Source organism: Schistocerca cancellata, chromosome 6, assembly GCF_023864275.1.
Source record: "Schistocerca cancellata isolate TAMUIC-IGC-003103 chromosome 6, iqSchCanc2.1, whole genome shotgun sequence".
Lineage (NCBI taxonomy): Eukaryota > Metazoa > Arthropoda > Insecta > Orthoptera > Acrididae > Schistocerca > Schistocerca cancellata.
Window position 1 is genome coordinate 571,738,733 of NC_064631.1, and position 8,196 is coordinate 571,746,928.

The following is an 8,196-nucleotide window of genomic DNA, read 5'->3' on the forward strand; positions in this document are numbered from 1 at the left end:
TGTACTAACATCGATAGAACATTACGTAGAAAATCAGCATACATTGCACCATTTAGATTTCCATCGATAAAATGGGAGCCAATTATCCTTCCTCCCATAATGCCGCACCATGCATTAACCCGCCAAGGTCGCTGATGTTCCACTTGTCGCAGCCATCGTGGATTTTCCGTTGCCCAATAGTGCATATTATGCCGGTTTTCGTTACCGCTGTTGGTGAATGACGGTCCGTCGCTAAATAGAACGCGTGCAACAAATCTGTCATCGTCGCGTAATTTCTCTTGTGCCCAGTGGCATAAGTACACGACGTTCAAAGTCGTCGGCATGCAATTCCTGGTGCATAGAAATGTGGTACGGGTGCAATCGATGTTGATGTAGCATTCTCAACACCGACGTTTTTGAGATTCCCGATTCTCGCGCAATTTGTCTGCTACTGATGTGCGGATTAGCCACGACAGCAGCTAAAACGCCTACTTGGGCATCATCATTTGTTGCAGGTCGTGGTTGACGTTTCACATGTGGCTTAACACTTCCTGTTTCCTTAAATAACGTAACTATCCAGCGATCGATCCGGACACTTAGATGAGGTCGTCCAGGATACCGAGCAGCATACATAGTACACGCCCGTTGGGCAATTTGATCACAATAGTAATACATCAACACGATATCGACCTTTTTCGCAATTAGAAAACGGTCCATTTTAACACGGGAAATGTATCACGAAGCAAATAACGTCCGCACTGGCGGAATGTTACGTGATACCACGCACTTATACGTTTGTGACTATTAGAGCGCCATCTAACACAAAGCGAAAAAAGTGGTCCAACTAAAACATCCATATTTCTTTATGTACTGCACGAATATTTAATAAAAATGGGGGTTCATATTTAAAAAACGCAGTTGATATCCGTTTGACCTATGGCAGCGCCCCCTAGCGGGCCAACGATAGCTCCATCTGGTTTCCCCCTTCAAGCTAGACGAGCTTCGTTGTTTGTAGTTTTTTTGTTTGATGCTTATTTCGTGAGATATTTGGCTCGGTCACTATCTACGGACCACCCTGTGTACTGTTAATAAAGGAGACACTGTAAATGAGAGGTGACAGTGGGAGAGAGATGTAGAAGAACCCAATGTAAGTGAGAGGGATGAGAGCATCAGTGATAGAGTAAGAAAGAAGTGCACACAAGAGCGACGAAAGAAAGGAGCCTACATGTCCCCGAATTGCCAGGTTGGATGGGACGAGGATCGACTTTTGTCGGTTTTCTCTCATAGCCCTATACCGATATCTTAAAAAATTTTTAAAAATTTGCCCTATCCCCTATACCCGCGTGTTAAGGTTCCCCAGTCTAGTGGTCAAAATTCCCAGAAAACCCTCATCAAAGACATATTTGGACAGGAGACAAGGTGGTTGAAGAGAAAGATAGCAGACAGCAAGCGAGAAAGAAAGAGAGAGTGGCAATGGGAGAAAAAAAGAATGGGGCAAAGACAATGGCAGTGGAAGAGAGAGAGACAATGAAAGTGGCAGAGATGAAGACAGTGGTAAAGAAGAGCGACAGAAATGTATGAAGAAAGTAACAGCGGGAGAAACAGACTGAAGAAAGTGCCAATGGGAGAAAAAGAAGACACCGGCAGTGAGAGGAGGATGCTGAGTATGAAGGCTTAACTAGAAAGAGAGTCTGGGTAAGAGGGTTTAGAACGTTCTGTGTTAAAAGAGCGCGAATATGTTTGCATGCCTCACTTCTCTGTCAGAGTGTTTTAAAAAGGAACATAAACGACTTTTTTTGTGCTCCGAGTGGAGCATTTTTCCGCTTGTATATAATGCCTCGTATCTTCATACTATTTCGCTATATGTACTGTACTAAGCAAAAGTCATAAAACATAAACGCTTATTTTGTGTAAACCCACAAATTATACACTGAAGTGCCAAAGGAACTGGTATAGGTATGCGTATTCAAATACAGAGGTATGTAAACAGGCAGAATACAGCGCTGCAGTCGGCAACGCCTATATAAGACAATAGGTCCCTGACGCAGTTGTTACATCGGTTACTGCTGTTACAATGGCAGGTTATCAAGATATAAGTGAGTTTGAACGTGGTGCTGTAGTCAGCGCAAGAGCGATGAGACACAGCATCTCTGAGATAGCGATGAAGTGGGGATTTTCCAGTACGACCATTCCACGATTGTACCGTGAATATCAGGAATCCGGTGAAACATCAGATCTCCGACATCGCTGCGGACTGCAAAAAATCCTGCAAGAAAGAGACCAACGACAACTGAAGAAACGAGTTCAGGGTCACAGAAGTGCAGTCCTTCGGCAAATTGCTGCAGATTTCAATGCTGCGCCGTCAACAAGTGTCAGTGTGCGAACCGCTCAACGAAACATCATCGATATACCCTTAATGACTAAACGACACAAAGCTTCATGCCTCGCCTGGGCCCATCAACACCGACATTAGATTGTTGATGACTAGAAACATGTTGCCTGGTCAGACGAGTCTCGTTTCAAATTGTATCGAGCGGATGGACGTGTATGGCTATGGAGACAACCTCATGAATCCATCGACCCTGCAAGTGAGCAGGGGACTGTTCAAGCTGGTATAGGTTCTGTAATGGTATGGGGCGTGTGCAGTTGGAGTGATATGGGACCCCTGGTACGTCTAGATACGACTCTGACAGGTGACACGTACATAAGCAACCTGTCTCATCACCAGCAGCCACTCATGTCCATTGTGCACTGCGACGGACTTGGGCAATTTCAGCAGGGCAATGAGACAACCCATCCAGAATTGCTACGGATTGGCTGTCGGAATACTCTTTTGAGCTTAAAAGACGTCCGCTGGCCCCCAAACTCCGCAGACATGAACATTATTGAGCATATCTGGGAGGCCTGGCAACGTGCTCGTCAGAAGAGATCTGCACCCCCTAGTACTCTTATGGGTTTATGGACAGCCCTGCTGGTTTCATGGTGTCAGTTCCCTCCAGCACTACTTCAGACATTAGTCGAGTCCGTGCCACGTCGTGTTGTGGTACTTCGGCGTGCTCGCGTGGGTACTATACGATATTAGGCAGGTGTGCGAGTTTCTTTCGCTTTTCAGAGGAGAGAAAGAACTGATTCTATTTCTTGTAATAACTTGATAAAATATCTTATTTATGTTGCACTTTCTTTTAAACAAATGTAAAAACGACAACCACTGCATTAAGAATTTCCTAAAAAAAAATGGTTCAAATGGTTCTGAGCACTATGGGACTCAACTTATGAGGTCATTAGTCCCCTAGAACTTAGAACTAGTTAAACCTAACTAACCTAAGTACATCACAAACATCCATGCCCGATGCAGGATTCGAACCTGCGACCGTAGCGGTCCTGCGGTTCCAGACTGCAGCGCCTTTAACCGCACGGCCACTTCGGCCGGCACGAATTTCCTAGAAATTAGATTGACTGTACTACTACAAGTGTAATGCTATTACACCAAGTCGTTCAATTGTTAAAATTAATGTTTGATTTGAGCTATAAATGACAAAAATTGTTTACGCCTGCTCAACGTCACTTTTTGCCCTCTGTCAGTGGCATGCGCGATGTATATGTATCTATGGTCTAAGCAGAGGTCATTGAATGACAATCTCTGTGCACAATTGTACCATCTTTGAACTGAGTGATCATATGTTTTTCCCAGTGTTGAAGTTCTGTGGACGAAGAAGTTCTTTCAGTGCCAAGATTCTGGTATTCAGTAAGTAAAATTATCACATTCACAACAGTAGACTTCATTAAATTAACAAATAGTGCCGTTAGTCCTCTCTGTTTATCAGTGAAACGAAAATTAAAAGTGAAATTTAAGAGCCTCGCTGAGAGCGTAGCATGCATTATCACTTTAGTGTAAGACAGTAATTCCGTGTGGATGCCACGCTAGGATTTAATACTCGAAACGTATTTAAGGCAGTAATGAAGTACAGATGTGTGTAGGAAAACTGGGTAACTTCAATATTAATCCGGACGGGAAGGAATTTGATAACAGTAAACAAGGCTTCTCGTATACCTCTTCCAGATAATCCTCGAACTAGTTTCAGAGCGTCGCAGATGTAGCATTTCTTGTGAAAAGTATATGAACGAAAGGGAATTACTTGGTATATTATTTTGTAAATGAATCCCTACAACTTTTGATTTACTGTGGTGTGTTATTATGTGGTGTACAGTGTACAATTTTCTTCACAATATGTAGTGATTTTTTGAGGCAGTGGTTATGATGGAACCTAATAACATAAGTTGCTGCGATTTATATTATATTATGTAACTGCATTCTTTTCGCCGTTCTGCATATGTAGTAACCGCTGCGGTAGCGGTTACGGTAGGACGTAATAGCACGGCTTGAATTTGTCATCCCGCTTTAAATCAGATGTTGCTTATTTATATTTTACTGTTTCGGCAAGTAGCTTTCTACAAGTAACGTTACGATATTTATCGAATTCTTATCACTGGTTCCGCGGCCTTATGTAAACTGGTAACATTGTTATTGCCAATTTTATTTAGCATATTTTGCTTAAAATATAACTTTCAGCAAACGATTTGGCAATTTTTGTGGATTTTGGTAGTAGATACACTTAACATTTTAGTACTCATTTGCGTAAGGATGCCCATGTCTTGTAATCGCTTTTCGGCGTCTTCTGAAGTTTTAGTAGAAAACCTTATTCGCCAGTAGAAGTCAAAAGATTTTCAACAACTATGTCACAAAGGATAAAGTGAAATTTACACAAGATTGTTTGTAAGACAAGTATGGTTGGCAACACTGGCAACCACTGTGCAGCAAAAGCCATTGTGAGTGTTCGTATAGGAATCCGCTGCAATGTGGTGGGCACAAATGAAGTTTTTACTTCATTGTTTACTGAATGTTTCTGCGGTCATTACGTCATTGGCGACGGCTAAAAATGCGAAATGTTCTAGGTAGTCTGGCCACGTAAATTCGGTGTTTAAAATTAGTTTTCTGACTTACTGCCATCACTTTCTCAATGGTGAAACTACTTGAGGCGTTTTCCATTGTAGAGAGAGGAAAGAGAATGCTTCTTAGACAGTGATAGTTGACCTCAGGAAAGGAGGGGCAGCGCAACTGGCCTTGTACCGCTTTGATGCCGAGACTTCAAAATTTTAGCTTCCTTCCCAGAGGACGTCGGTTCAAATTCCCGTCTAGCCATCTATTTTTACATTTACCGTGGTTTATGTGACACGCTTAAGGAAAATGCCAGTATCGTTCCTTTGAAAGCGAACGGCTGACTTCGTTGCCCGTTCTTCCTCCCCTTCGGGCATGTATTCTGTTCTTGATGATAGCGTCGTCAACGGGACATTAGATTCTAGTCTTCCTTCCTCTCATGGATCTTATCTCTTGCAATCCAGCAGAACATTTCTTGGTCTAAAATGTTCAACCAAGGGGAACACGGCAAAATGAACACAAGAAACAAGTGACCGAGCGGTTATAGGCGCTACAGTCTGGAAACGCGCGACCGCTACGGTCGCAGGTTCGAATCCTGCCTCGGGCATGGATGTGTGTGTGATTTCCTTACGTTAGTTAGGTTTAAGTAGTTCTAAGTTCTAGGGGACTGATGACCTCAGAAGTTGAGTCCCATATTGCTCAGAGCCATTTGAACCAATAGCGTAATCAGTAAATAACGTTTAAAATCACGTTACGTAGGCTTTCAGGGCCAGCATTTAAGACGTCGATATTTGATTTACGGACCACTATGGCGGAGACGCGCCCCAATATTCTATGGAACTTGTGGAGGGGACGAGTAGGCGCTGTTTGTTCCGTGTAGCAAGAGGGGCCTAAAACACGTCTGACGCCACGAACCAACCGCTGGGTGGATACATATAAAGTTTGGCTTGCTAAACTTGTTTTGACTCTAACAGCTTTTGGGGTCGTTAAATCCCTGCTGAAGTCTCCAGCAGTAGATGACGAAACGTTAAGCAGAGAATTATGCCTTGGACTACAGCCTTATACCGATAAACCAAAATATCAGTAATGTTGAGAATATTCTGTATGATCAGTGCTGGTAACATAGATTGGTTGTGCATCACATTTCAAGAACATATTACATCAGTGAAGTGCCAGTGTTGCTGTCAATATTTAAGGTTACTGCTGCTCGTAAAATGAACCGTTGTTACATTCAGCACGCGCTGTCGTTTTCCTAGTTATACTGCAAAACGCGTGCGCTTGCCGCAGAACGCTGGCATATCATTCGCTTGCGCTCTCCGTGCGAAGCAGCAGTTGCTAGGCAGCACCGCGCCATTACCTCTGACCTTATGTGACCTCTCTGTGTGAGATCACTTCCTACGGAGCAGTTACAACGCTCTGCTACATTTACAGTGACATATGATACAGTCGGACCGTGCACCGCGCTACACCCATTTTTTAATTCATCGATGTCAAAATCGAAGTTGAAACGTATCTAGGCTATATGGAAAGGTTTTCGTTGTGGCTCTTAACCGAGCGCCCTTTCTCTCACACGGTGAAACAGAATGGGTGTCAGTGTAGTGTTTGTAGACAGCACAGATCGGTATCTAGAAACAGTAATGCGAAGTGAGCGTAGCGTCGCTGATGTTTACTGGAAAGGGAAGTGTGGCCTTACAAGGCTACCAAGAGTTATGATAGACAAATACGGTTTGTATCGAGCAGTACTTCCTCTGTAGGTCGATAGAAATTACACTGCGAAAAGGTTGCCACTACTTCGAAACGCTGTAATAGTCTCCCACTGCGAAGCATAAGCTTGAAATTTGGCTCGAGGGTGTCCACAGTTTTGCTCTGAAATGGTGTAAAGGCGTGGCGTCCTGCTACGTCAGCCTCGGGCTCGGCGACACTTCAAACAGCAAGGCCCCAGCCCAGAAATTCATGTGAGGTCAGATTGGCACCGATTTTTACCACAATTCTGCCTAACGCCGTAGGGGTCGTGTCACTTCACCTGCGATGCAGATCAGAACGGCGATACCCAAAGTTCGCGCGGTTTTCTTAAGAGTATGGGTAGCCGATGAAAACATTTGACAAACCACAGTTTAAAATGGTCCAAATGGCTCTAAAGACCATGGGACTTAACATCCGAGGTCATCAGTCCCCTAGAACTTAGAACTACTTAAACCTAATTAACCTAAGGACATCCATGCCCGAGGCAGGATTCGAACCTGCGACCGTAGCAGCAGCGCGATTCCAGACTGAAGCGCCTAGAACCGCTCGGCCACAACGGCCGGCAAACCACGTTCAGAATCAACTTGAAAAGCCCCCAAGAGATGGCATAAAGGGTATCAAGGAAATCACTCTTTCCATTGTGGCGTAAATTCTTACTCATTTCGCGACCTAAAACGACAGTTCTCAGTGCGATGAGCAACATTACGATGTACCTGACAATGTTCGACACTGCTGACATCTCTGGACGATTCACCCCTTCTCTAAGGACATCGTGAGAGTGCAGCCCCACTGAACGTGTAGTGCGGCGGCAATTTTTGCTCTGGTATACAGGGTGTAACTACTAGGGACCATTCAAAAACAATTAGAACGTGATCCGAAGCAGCGAAGTGTGTTCACACTTCAACGGTCCTATTCTACAGCGTCCATACCGATCGTTGCAGTAGGTTAGTCTCGGTAGTGACGTCGTCTTCGGTTCTTTATCCGAACTTTCTATTCAGTAAGCTTCTGAGATGTGTTACCGAACGGTCCTCCCGTCGATTTTTCGTCAACTGTACAGAGGTTTTGGATTTCGGTATGGCCCTGTTGTTCGGTTGGCTGTGGTTTATTTACATCTATAATTTGTTGTTTTAAACATACTGAGCGGTTTTAGCTTTGCGTTTACTGATAGTTAGTAAACAATCACTACAGGACGCGTCCAGTTCGACAGTGAGTTCATAACAGACTATTTTCCTTTTTTAGAAACAGGGTTAGGTTAGGTTGATTCTGTGAATGATTACAACATCCAAAAAACGTTTTCTGTCAATAGTCTCTAAAAATACGTTTATTTTTATGCAATTAAGAGTTTAAAGGTCATTAAAAATCAAGACATCGGCTCTACTTACGTATACATGAGTGTTAGCTGAAATTACTCGTGACTTCGCATACTCTTTTTCCGCAGATGGTTTACTTATTAATTATGCAAATGCGTTTAAAACTTTTAAGTGACAATGCAAAGGAATTTTGTGAAATCTAGTAGAGGTAACCTTCCAAAATGTGAT